This window comes from Engystomops pustulosus, chromosome 6 (genome assembly GCF_040894005.1).
Source record: "Engystomops pustulosus chromosome 6, aEngPut4.maternal, whole genome shotgun sequence".
In the NCBI taxonomy this organism is placed as follows: domain Eukaryota; kingdom Metazoa; phylum Chordata; class Amphibia; order Anura; family Leptodactylidae; genus Engystomops; species Engystomops pustulosus.
This window is the reverse complement of record NC_092416.1, coordinates 58,405,443-58,418,242: the sequence shown is the minus strand read 5'-3', so window position 1 is coordinate 58,418,242 and position 12,800 is coordinate 58,405,443. Positions and strand designations below refer to the sequence as shown.

At 40.1% G+C, this 12,800-nt stretch overlaps 1 protein-coding gene across 8 annotated transcripts in view; it reads right to left on the bottom strand.

Moving 5' to 3' along the window:
- The window catches only part of KCNAB2 (potassium voltage-gated channel subfamily A regulatory beta subunit 2), a 134,516-nt gene that overhangs the window by 110,748 nt on the left and 10,968 nt on the right, over positions 1–12,800 (bottom strand). The window contains exon 1 of one of the 8 annotated variants that reach the window (XM_072156222.1): positions 9,295–9,397. The exons of the other annotated variants lie outside the window; for them this stretch is intronic. The gene's annotated coding sequence lies outside the window, so the exon portion shown is untranslated. Of the gene's footprint in view, positions 1–9,294; positions 9,398–12,800 lie in introns of those variants that run through there. 8 annotated transcript variants of the gene reach the window in all.

Sequence of the window (12,800 nt, the reverse complement as noted above, 5' to 3'; positions counted from 1 at the left end):
TGCCTAGTGGATGTTGTGGCTATATTAACAAACCAATCTCCTCCAGACTATGTTAAAACAAACGTACATTAAAGGTCACTTGGTAAGTGGTGCCATTAGATTTTAAAAAGCTTGAATTGATATTGTTCCCCCCGTGGGACAGTCCATTACTTCCGATTACCTGCCAGACTTGCTTACTCCACCCCTAGACATTTCAGGGATGTTCACATTACATATTCTGCAATTCAGATAACTGGTTAATGTGACATGTCCCGAAAGCACCCGGGTCCCACTACCAGCCAATAAGACAGGCAAGCAGCACTCTCTGTGCACATCTCCCTAAATCATAAGAGTATAAGGTGAGGGTTTACATGCACACGGATACAAAACAATAAAAGACTAAATCACTGAGTCTAGACAAAATGGAACCAGAGAATGCTCTTTTTTATTGAATAATAAATCTTAACAGCTTCACAAATCATAGGTTATACTGTATATACAAACAAAATAAGACATTACAGCATAATAACATGGTCTTCTAGTTAACTGATGCCCTTAACTACGGGTCCTTTAGGGTCACATATCAACCTGCATGAGGGCTGTACAAACAGTTATACTTAACTTTTCAGCAAGAATAGCGCTTTCAGGACTGCCAAGGCAATATTACACCTATTTACACTAACTGTCCTAAGACAGAAAAGAGCCTTATTGGTTAGGCCTAAAACTTTTATTCTAATAATTAAATCCAGTATCATCTCTTATCTATCACACTCTACTGTCTTAAAATGTGTACGTACACAGAGGCTGTTATCATTCCTATATGGATGTCTAAGGGTAAGTATCTACTTATCCATAGTGGGTCTCTGCAGCGACCCTACTACTAAACAGCCTCAAGCGTGCCACTTAAAAATCAAACACAAGCCCCCCGTCATGTTTAGCCGGAGCATCAGCGTCAACAGCGGATCGGGGCTACATTGATACTTGCCTAGATGCGAGTCAGATGAGGAACATTGGACTCAAATATGATGATCCTGCGCCGCTGCATCTTGTGTTGCAGCTGGTATAATAGCCCTGGGTTCATCGCGCATGCACCGTACCTTCAGCGCAGTAAAGCCAGGACGTAATACGTCATCTTCACTTGCACAGGCACATGTGAAAAACAAAAAAACCATAGAGGGCAATTTGGGACACTAAACTACCAGTCTCTATATACTAGGATGCTCCTGCACAGTGTAAGAGCCTGTGAATCTGCAGCACAAAAAAACACCCCCTGAGCCCTTGTGATTCATGAGTATAATGTTGAAAATCGATTTTTTTTTTTTTTTAAGAAAGAAGGCGGCCATGCATAACATATATAAGAAGGTTACCACAGTTTCTGTGCCTGGATCTAGGAGTAAGTGCCCCTGGTTTATCATGCTGGATCTTGATGATAAATACAGTTTATTAACATCCAAGAATGGGGATTGGGACCCAGATTCCAGACAATGGTGAAGTCTATCGGATACACAGTATGTGGCTTAGCTGGTGCTTATACCATCTAATATCTATCCAATTTTCAGGCTGTAGAGGTATGCTTGGAGCAGGGTGCACACCCCCAGTTGAAGCTCCATGAAAAGTTTTGGTCATACAAGGGCGCAGAGAGTTTGCGGCTGGAAATACAAGGCGCTTATTTCCTAACATACTTAATTGGCAAAGTATTTCCATGGAAACAGAATTTCAATTTGCAACCAAATATTTGGGTTTCTACCAGCAATAAATCCTCTGCATCAGTGTCAGCAGATGGTTGTTAAAAAAAAAAAAAAAAAACTTGTATTCTGTTCCCATTGTGCTAATCCTCTTTCCAGAATACACAGATACTGTGAACTTGGAGAGCGCTGGTTGCCAGTTGCGTGAGAGACGTGTAAGAACGAATCATGCGGCGTAATAATCTAATGTAGACCAAACAATACTAACACAAGAGGAATCAAAAAAGCTACAAGACTACATAACCTTTATGGCATCCACTTAGGTGATTGTATGAAGAAGGAACCGTCCAAACATTAAGTTGATCATCGAGCGTCACATTGCCAAAACTTACTGTATTTACGGGAAACGGGATAAGATGCCGATTGGTGGGTGTATCCACACCTTCACAAGCATAGGGGTTCTAGTTTTCTCATCTAAGTGGGGGGCAGGTTGTTTATTCGTGGCAGGTGGAGCCCCACCAATAACTATGTCATCCCCTATTCTTTAAACCCTATTATGGCGTCATTGTAGAGGTTGGAGTTTTGTATTTAAACTGCAAAGACATAGTTAAAAGCTTGAAATTTGTCATGGATGTAGTTTGGCATGGCCTATTGCTCACCTGCCATGAAAACAGAGCATTTACAAGACTTAAAGGGATTGTCCGAAATGAGAAAAATGTGACAGGTTTACAGGTTGCAGGATATAGTAGCTAAGCTCCGTTGAAGAGAACATGACCCAGATGGAATATGACACCTAAACTAAGTGTGGTGATATTTTTCCCCTGCTTTTCAAATGCCACAGAACCCCTTTAATACTGCAAATGAATATTAGAGTGTAATACCTCTCCTTTAATTTCACATCACTTATGGTAAAGCCAAACAGCGAAAGTTGGATTTGACGATTTCTCGGACGTTTCAAGCAGTTGAAATCTCTTCCAGCATTGCCGGATCCCACAGGCTGCACAAATGACAAGACGTCTCATATGCAATAAGGAGGTATGACAGCACGGCCTCCGGATAGTCAGGTCCTGCAGGTTCTAAGAACTGGTCAAGTTTCATTGATCTTTAAATACAGTCACTGGCAGGGTAATGTGTTCCTGGAATTTACTGACGTTATTGACTGCGTCCAGAGAAGATGAACCGAAAACAAGAATCTTAATGTAAAGGATATAAAAAAGGATTTGTAGCAGTGGTGGCGAACTTATGGCACAGGTGCCACAGCTGGCACTCAGAGCCCTCTCTGTGGGCACCCAGGCCATCACCAAAAAGAAGGCAAGGTATCTTCATGGATTCCCAGACAGCCCAGGACTTGCCGTGCCGTGAAGCAAGAGCGCTGCCGGAGACTACAGGAGGAATTGGAAGGGATGGGCAGATATTATTGTAGCTTCACCCCTGACGATTCTTCCTGTTCAGGGGAACCCGAGGATACTGTTCTCAGGATACTGATACGGTACAAAGCTATGACAGAGAATGGAGCAATAAGTTTACTGCTTGAATTGCCATGTTGGCACTTTGCAATAAATAAGTGGGTTTTTGGTTGTAGTTTGGGCACTTAGTCCATAAAAGGTAGCACCCCCAAAACCCACAGTTCTCCTTCACATCAGAAAAGCTAACAAACTGTAAGGGATACACTCATCACAGACATTGGCATGTCACGTACATCTAATAGATGTCCCATGTTTCAGATATCTGGCTGCACAATTAAATGCTTGTGGCTCCAGGTCGCGGTTCGCTGAGCATAACCTGTCACTGTACCGTCACCGTACCATCACCAAGAAAAAAAGAGCGCATGTTCTTTCTTTACCCGTATGTACAAGGGGGCACCATGCGTTCCTATGGAGAGGGGAGGGGTGAGGAGCGCTTACCTCTCCGCCACTTCACCCAAACGTATTCTACGCCCATGTCCCGGCCAGGGCAAAGCATGTTGATGTGAAAGGCCAAGACTGTGACTGGGAGTTCCAGAGATGGTAAATTTTAGTGCCCCCCCAATTTCTGACAATCCCAGACTACTGAATGTAGCGGCAGGATGGTTGTTGGACCGGTCTTTCTAAACAGTAACGAAAATACGACCCCTGTTCTTGTGATCATGGTCTCCCGGCAGTTGGACCCCCACTGATCAGCTCGTTATTCCCTATTCTGCGAGTTGAGGATAACTTGCTATCTTAGAACAAATTCTGAGGTAAATTAATGTTAAAACCATAACCTTGTTGTACAAATAAAGGAGTAACAGAACAAGAAGCTGTAATTCCTCTGTATTTGATATTTCGTGATCATTACTTACATGTGAAAAGAATGGACAGATCCTCAAACTTAATAGTGATTTGGGAATATTTACTATGGTTAATAAGAATACTATTTTATTAATAAAAACTATAATTAATGGAATGAGCTTGTGTGCTGTAGGGCAGCCCCTGTCCCACTGATCATCGAATGTACATGTTCCAGCCACAAGCCAAGGGCCTCCTGGACTGGGGTAGGATCAGGGACAGTGCAATGTACAAACGTAATTTCCAAAACGCCATCAGCAGGACTATACGAAAGCTGGAGAGATTTCCCTGGTGGCAATGTCATACCCAATATAGTCTTTCTGCAGTTCTTGCCTTTGGGGGCTTTACCCATGAGACTATTTGCTTCTGCTTACTATCAGGCAATGGAGTCAGCGTCAACAATTTTTTCCAGTGATAATTGTGGCAATCCATTTCTAGAAGCGCTTGCATGCGGTTAGGAATATACACTGTTGGCAGCATGTTGTAAAGAAATGCATTTTGATCATTATTTCTGTGTATATGGTATTCCCAGATTCATCCACATGCTAATGAGGCAGTTGGTGCACCCAGGTTGTGTCCTGGCACCCGCATTATTGCTATACCAGTCTAAACCACATCCATCTTCTTGTGTCCCGCCATGCTTCTCACAAGGCAAATATCCTGCTTATCTTATGAAGAGAGTGGTGGATATGGTATTACAGTAATAGCAGTGCTCCTGGTGCTGGGGACACAACCTGCGTGCACCAACTACCTTATTAGAATATGGATTAAAATGGGAATTTCTCAGAAACCCCATCATGGACAGCATTGATTTATGTATTAATAAAGGTATCCTGGTGCATTTCTCTACAACATGCTGCCAGCAAATAATAATGATTAGGTAGGGGATTAATAAGAAAATCTACCACCAGGATGAAGGATTGTACACCAAGCACACTGACATACTAGTGTGTGCCTACTCTTGCAGGATCCACGATTCTTTAAGCTTCCTATGCCCTTGTTTTTTACAAAAACTGTAAAAGTATGCAAATGAACCTAAGGGGCTTCAGGTTTCATTAACACCTATGGAGCTATGCAGAGGTGGCCCACACCAGTTTGTCAGCGTTCTTAGTTTCCAATCCTTGATCCTGTCGGTAGATGTCCTTTAAATAAGTTCTGCAGTAGCTTAACCTCTTAATTCAGCAAACACACACTGCTAATACCCACGGTTGGTGCTAGATCGCTGCCATCTTGATTCCGATTATCGCTCCTCCCCCCCCTCCCCAAGGTCATCGGGGGGCAGCGATTGGTTGCCGTGACAGCCTCGGCAGAGCCGCCAGTGGCTCATAGTATTGAATATTGCCCAAAAATGCCATATCCTGCAATACAGTAGTATTGCAGTATAAACTAGGAACGATCAGACCATCTAGAATGTCTAAGAAATAGTATTAAAAAAAAGGTTTAACAAAAATAAAGAATGAAAAAAAAACCTAAAAATTTAAATAATCCCCCTTTCCCTTGAACTGATATAAAATGTAATAAACAGTAAAAATCACGAACACATTAGGTATTACCGCAAGTCAAAACGCCTGATCTATCAAAATATAAAAACTGTTATTGCCAGTGGTGAACCCCATAATGGAAAATAGCACTCAAATGTCCGAGACAAAACATTTACACCATTTTACATGACATAAAAAAAATGTAATAAAAAAGTGCTTAAATTGTCGTGCAGCCTTCAAAATGGTAGCAATGAAAACATCAGCTCATTTCACAAAAAGTTACCCCTCACACAGCACTGTACACCATAGTATGAAATAGTTATCAGAAGATGGCAAATATTTTTTTCCCCGGACACCTTCGTTTAATTTTTGCATATGTATTAAAATGCAATAAAACCTATATAATTTTGGCTTCACTGTGATCGTACAAAACCAAAGTATAAAGCAGAGGTGTCATTTGGAGCGCACAGTGAAAGTCCTAAAAACTGAGCCCACAAGATAAAAAAAAAAAAAAAAATCACCACATTAGGAATCTTTTTTCAGCTTCCCAGGCATGGAATAATAAATAACATCAGTGAAAAGTAAAATTTGCAGTGTCCGACTGCAAACTGTTTTGGTGTCATATTGAGTGTTTCAATGTGTCACAAAAGTGGAGTGAAAACCACGGGTAAAGGTTCCCCATATCTCCGAATATTATCTGCGAGTGAAGCACTGTACCTGAACAACAGATGTTTTTCTGATGTGCAAATTAGTTTACTTCATGCTTTTTTTTCAAGATAAAACTCATGTTTTCATGCCAGTGAACCATGCCCCCTTATTTTGACTGACAGCTCTGTCCCTCCTTGTTTCTGACTGACAGGTCCTACTGCTAATACAGGTTGCTGATGGATCAAGTACTTAGGGACCACCTCCCAAAATATAAAGCTCTGTTTACTCGGTCCCTTGTGTTACATTCACATCACATGACTAGGATGACGTCATGTAAGGTCCTTTACTTTTTGCAAACTCAACCTAATGAATGTATCTGATCACATGAAATAACAGCATGCTTAATAATAATAATTCTTTATTTATATAGCGCACACAGATTACGCAGAGCTGCACAAAGCATGTCAAATTGGTCCCTGTCCCCATGGGGCTCACAATCTAAACAGCCTACCAGTATGTTTTTTTTTGTGGGAGGAAACCGGAGTACCCGGAGGAAACCCACGCAAACACGGAGAGAACATACAAACTCTTTGCAGATGTTTACCTGGGTGGGATTCAAACCCAGGACCCAAGTGCTATTCACTCAGCCACCGTGCATTCTTCCATGGTGAATGGTGAGGAGTAGACGTGTGTGGAGGCTGTTATGATTTCATGTGACCACATACAGACATGGGCTACATTTTGCAAATGTAAAGGTTAGATTATACCACCCTGGTCACATTAACTGAAGTTCTGAATAGTGATAAGGAATAAAGCAGGGGGAGAAGTAGACGGGACTGGACACGCCACCTCTGATGCCAGGTAATATAATAAAGTTGATTTCATGGGGATGTTAAGGAAACAATTTCTTAGCTAAAAGAAGGATGTGATTGCGTTAATAGAGAAGCGGCCACTAGCAATATTTGTGAAAAATGTGGTTACAGGTTCTCTTTAACCCCATATTGACGCGGCCTGAAAAGGCTCTTGTGATCGGGCATTTTTAGGGAATGTTCACAAGCGGCGGTTTAAGGGCCATAACTTTTTTTTATGTGCTACATTAAAATTTTTCAACTAAAGAACAAACCTAAATAAATGACCTTACCAAGGAAGGTCTGTATAATCTGTTCAGCCCCTCCTGCGCTATAACATGCTGCCTACAGACAGGACACTATGTACTTTGTGCTTAGCTACCTCTGCTCTACAATCTTCTCCCTAAATTAGAGCTTATTTTACATTTGACAAGTTCCTGTTCCACACAGATGAAGCCCTGGGCATAGATGTGTATAAAACAGATAAAAACTACTATGCAGATCAGTGAATCAGTGATTAACATAACTTCTGGCTAAAATGATTGGCCACAAACTTCTTCTACAGAAAAAAAAAGTGGTTCATCTACAAATGTTACTGGAAAATATCTTACGTGTCTCCTAAGAACCTATTTCTTAATCTTTCTTATGCTGTTCTGTATAGTCACATACATACATTACCCCATATGAACCCATACCTGCCATCACCACATCTCTGAATTATTAAATTTGCTTTGTATTTAAATAAGGATAAATCTAACATTCAGAGTTGTCAGTATAAAAATAAAAACAAACATAAATATAGCAGCGAGGCCTGAAGCCTGCGGGTGATAATTATACCGCTCTCTGATTGCTGAGTGCAGCATCTATCTCAACCAATCTGCATACATTGGACAGGAGGAAAACACAAAAGGTTACCTCCAATATCTCAGACAGACAGATCCTACCAAGCAAGACAGGAGTAGAGCGCTGCAGGAAACAATGAAGTGGGGGGGGGGGGGTGGATATCAGAATCTGCAAACAGATGTGGGATTCATACAGCTCAACATATAAGAAAATTCTGACAGGGGGCCAAACCAAAACAACTTAGGGCTGTTGGGTAAATTCTGCAACATCAAAGTCAGATTGAGCCAGTTCCTCTGCCATATCAGACACAGTCTGGTGCGGCGTGATATGATCTTATGCACCACTTGTGGCTATTGGATACAAGCATAAAAATTGGATACAAAGATAAAAATGCTAGCTCTACATTTTTAGACATACAATTAAAAAACAATTCCACAATCAATATCTTAGGACCTGTTAAAGCGAATTTATAATAAGATTTTACCCCATCAAAGTCCCTGCATTTAGGGTATGACATGCGCTTCTAGAATTCCTTCTTTTATTTGAAATTTCACCAGCTTACCTTTACAAAAAAAAACTCTTACAAAGTAATGTGAAAATAAGCACAGAAGAGTCATATATATTCCATGAGAGGAGTCAAGTTTAGAGGCTGCAAGGGGAGGGTCAATTGCACTCATCTTGTTTTTTAGCTTCATGCTTTTGGTGCCATGTTAGAGATAACAATAATAATAATAATAATAATAATAATTCTTTATTTATATAGCGCACACAGATTACGCAGCGCTGCACAGGCATGTCAAATTGGTCCCTGTCCCCATGGGGCTCACAATCTAAACAACCTACCAGTATGTTTTGGAGTGTGGGAGGAAACCGGAGTACCCGGAGGAAACCCACGCAAACACGGAGAGAACATACAAACTCTTTGCAGATGTTAACCTGGGCAACCTTCTCTTTTAGTTTGCATCAGGCTTGTTCACAGATAAATGAAGTTACAGACATTGAGAGACATTTATCAGGGCTTGTACTCCAGTATTCTGGTAATCATGTATCCTTTATTAAGACTCTTTACTCCACCTCCATGTAAAGTGAAGGTGGGCATGCACGGGGATGGATTGAGCCAACCTGGGGCCCTTGTTTTCCCATCCCCTGCTCAGCGCAGCCAGCATATCTTACACCATACGCCAAGGCACGATGCAATAGCGTATGATAAATGCCCCTACAGAACCATAAGCCTGATGTCATCTGAAAGATAATATTGTTATTTTTAATATAACCACATTTCTAGGTGCTATGGAGACAAAGTTAGGGTCTTCTGAAGAAACGCTCCCCCTTCAGTCTCTAAACCTGACAGGATATTTTTTTATGGGTCAAAATGGCAGAACTTTGCATAAAAGGGGAAATTCAATAAAAGACGTATCATACCCTACCTGAGGATGCCAGTAGTTTAAATGTCTATTTAAAGAAAATGTACCATTTGATTTCAAGCATTATGAACCAAACATACCTTGAGAATCTTGGTTTAATCCCTGAGCTGAGTTGTTTTCATAAAAAAAACTATTATAAAATTATGATAATGAAGATCAAGCTCCTGTGCCTGGCTCGGCGTTCTCCTCTTGCACTGCTGGAGAGAAAGATGTAATCACTGTGTTGTGCCTGACAGGCAGAAGTAATCAATTGCTGCACCATTCCCCAACTGCTGTTTACAAGTGATCCAGCTCAGGTTGATTAGTACTGACAGTGCAGGAATTTCCATGTGTAATGTGTTATGTATGGCAGCCAGCAGCACACAGCTTTCCAAAGGTTCTGAATGTTATAATTTTTTTCTGAAAAACTAAGCAGCACAGGGATTAAACAAGATAGGTTTCTGCATCAGCGTAGCTACAGCATTCTCTAGGTATGTTTGGTTCATAAAGCATGAATTCAAAATGGTAGATTTTCTTTAAATCAAATGTCATCAATGGGGGTCTCCAATTTCTCTACAAATAGAAACAAAAAAAAAAAAATCAGCACAAGCAGAATTTTAAGAATAGCCGAACATAGGCCTATTCGGTAACCATCACTCAACAACCACATAAGAAACCCAAAACACAGTCAACCTGTAGGTCGCGCATTGACCTGTACATTTATAGTATGACATATTATAACACGTGGAGGATGAGCTGAAATTTCATTCCCTGCTTATTTCAGTGATTTATTGCTCAGTATAAAGTGTCCATACGTGATTTGCTCAGCCAACACAGCGGCTGCAGGGGAGTCTTCAGCCAATAGTGAAGGCACTGAACACTATAAGCAAATATTTACAAAATGTTATACCCTAAAGTCCAAACTATTAAAATGATCACCAACTTTTCAACATTACCTACATAATTATATAGTACAAGGAAAGAAGATTATGCTTACACCGCTACATTTGTAACTATTTTTATTGCATAAAAAGACCAGATGCATTTTGTTTTTAATAACTACATCATTCTAGGTATCATGTCACCCAAAGTGGTACCATAGGGTCACGTGTCTTAATTGTTCAGCATCACAGGGAGAAATTTTTGTTTTCTGCAGTTTATAACCAGCCACATGGTCCCCGATCGGAGTTAAAACCAACCAAACCAAGATGACACCGTACTACAAAGTGGAAGTCTATTTTTAATATGAGAGAAAAACACCAATATTTAACACCTTTGCGACCAAGGACAAATTATATCATCCTAGTGCTGCGAACGGTTTATGGAGAGCTGAGCTCTCTCCATACACAGCGGGTGTCGGCTGTATACAGCTGACGCCCGCCTGTTACTGCCACGGTCGGTGCTGGCACTGATTGCGCCAGTTAACCTGTTAAGTGCCATGGTCGAACCTAACTTATCTTTACATGGGAGCCGCCATCTTCGATCGCCGATCGGTTGGCATGGCATCCTATAGTCTCATTGAGACTCAGTATTGCAATATATATAGTATAAGCAATCGGACCCTGCAGGGTTAAATTACACTGGAGGATCTGAAATAATGGTAAAAAATAATAATAAAAAATTTATATCTCTCTCTATATCTATCTATATATAAGAAAATAGTAAAAGTTAAAATCACCACTCTTTCCCTAGATCACATATAAAAGCAAATAAACAGCAAGGCTGCATTCACACTGCCGTTGCTCACCATACCGTAGCGCAGCTCACCCCCGTTCCTCTCCATAGGAAGATATGGCGCACGGCGCTGTACTACGGACAAAGATAGGACATGTCCTATCTTTTTCCGGGGTACAGAGTGGTACGGTGCCGCACGTGTGCCGTCTATGGGGGACGTATATCAGCCGTATATACGTCCCCCATACAGTCGTGTGAATGTAGCCTAAGAATCATAAACATGTTTGGTATCGCGTCCCAAAATGTCGATCTATCAAAATATAATAACAAATTTGTCCCTGTGTTTAACACCATAACGGAAAATAGCGCCCAAAGTCGAAAGTGCCACATTTTTACCATTTTGAAAAATATAATAAATTCTATAAAAAGTGACCAAAAGACCATACAGTCCTCAAAATGACAGCATTAAAAATGTCACCAAAAGTTGCAAGCACTGACACCACCCACAGCACCGAAGTATGAAATAGTTATTAGTGCCAGAACATGGCAAAATGAATAATTTTTTTTTGTACAGAAGGTTTTAATTTTTGAAATGTATTAAAACATTATAAAACCTATACAAATTTGGTATCCTCGTGATCGTACCGAACCAAAGAATAAAGTAGACATGTGATTTGGGGCGCTCAGTGAAAGTTGTATAATCCAAGCCCACAAGAAAATGGCGCAAATGCGGTTTTTCATTTTCACTGCATACATATTTATTTTTCCGCTTCCCAGTACACAGAATGGAATAATAAATACCATCACTATGAAGTGCAATTTGTTACAAAGAAAACAAGCCCAAACAAAGCTCTTTACATAGAAAAATAAAAAAAAGTTAAAGATTTTTGTAGGTAGAGAGTGAAAAATAAAAACCCAAAAACGAAAAAGACCAATACAGACCAATACAGATGTAGTGCAAAATTCCCCATATACTGCAAAACAGCAGTGGGAGTCATCAGATACTCTAGGGTACAAGTACCGTAGTGGGTTTAAAAATACAGTAAAAAATAAAAATAGAAAAAGTTTTAAAAATTACAAAAAACCCTAAAAGTTCAAATCACACTCTTTCCCTATAAATGATATAAAAATAGATAAAGGAAATTCATAAACATGTTGGATATCGCTGCATCCCAAAAAATATAAAAGGGCTTGCTCCCGGTAGTGAAACCCATAACGGAAAATGGGGCTCATATGTCAGAATCCTCACTTTTACATTCATAAAATTTTGCATACAAAGTGATCAAAAAGTTGTACAGTTCCCGAAATGGTAGCAATGAAAAAGTAATCTTGCTGTGTAAGAAATCACACCTTACACAGCTGGAAAAGTTATTGGAATTAGAATTGGGCAAAAATCAAGATTTTATTTGTGCAAAAAGGTTTTCATTCTATTAGAACATAATAAAACCTATATGAATATGGTATCTCTGTGATCCTACCAAACCAAAGAATAAATCTGAGGTGTAATTTGGAGAGCACAGTTAAAGTTGTAAAAACAGAGTACACAAAAAAAATATTAAGCAAATGTTTGTTTTTTCACCAAATTTGGAACTTTTTTTCAAGCTTTCCAGTACATGGCATGCAATATTAAATACAATCACTAGGAAGGACAATTTGTTTGGTAGAAAACACACTCTTATACAGCTCTGTATACGGAAAAATAGTTTGGGATTTTTGAGGGTGGTGAGCAAAACATGGAAACACAAAAATGAGAAAGGGCAGTGGTGTTAAGGGGATAAAGGTCCTTTTTAAAGGACATCTACCACCAGGATGAAAAACTGTATGCAAATTAGCCTGAGGGCCTCCAGGCTCTATTAACACCTATGGAGCCTGGAGCCCCTCAGTCTCATTTGCATACAGTCCTTCATCCTGATGGTAGATATCCTTTAAGTAA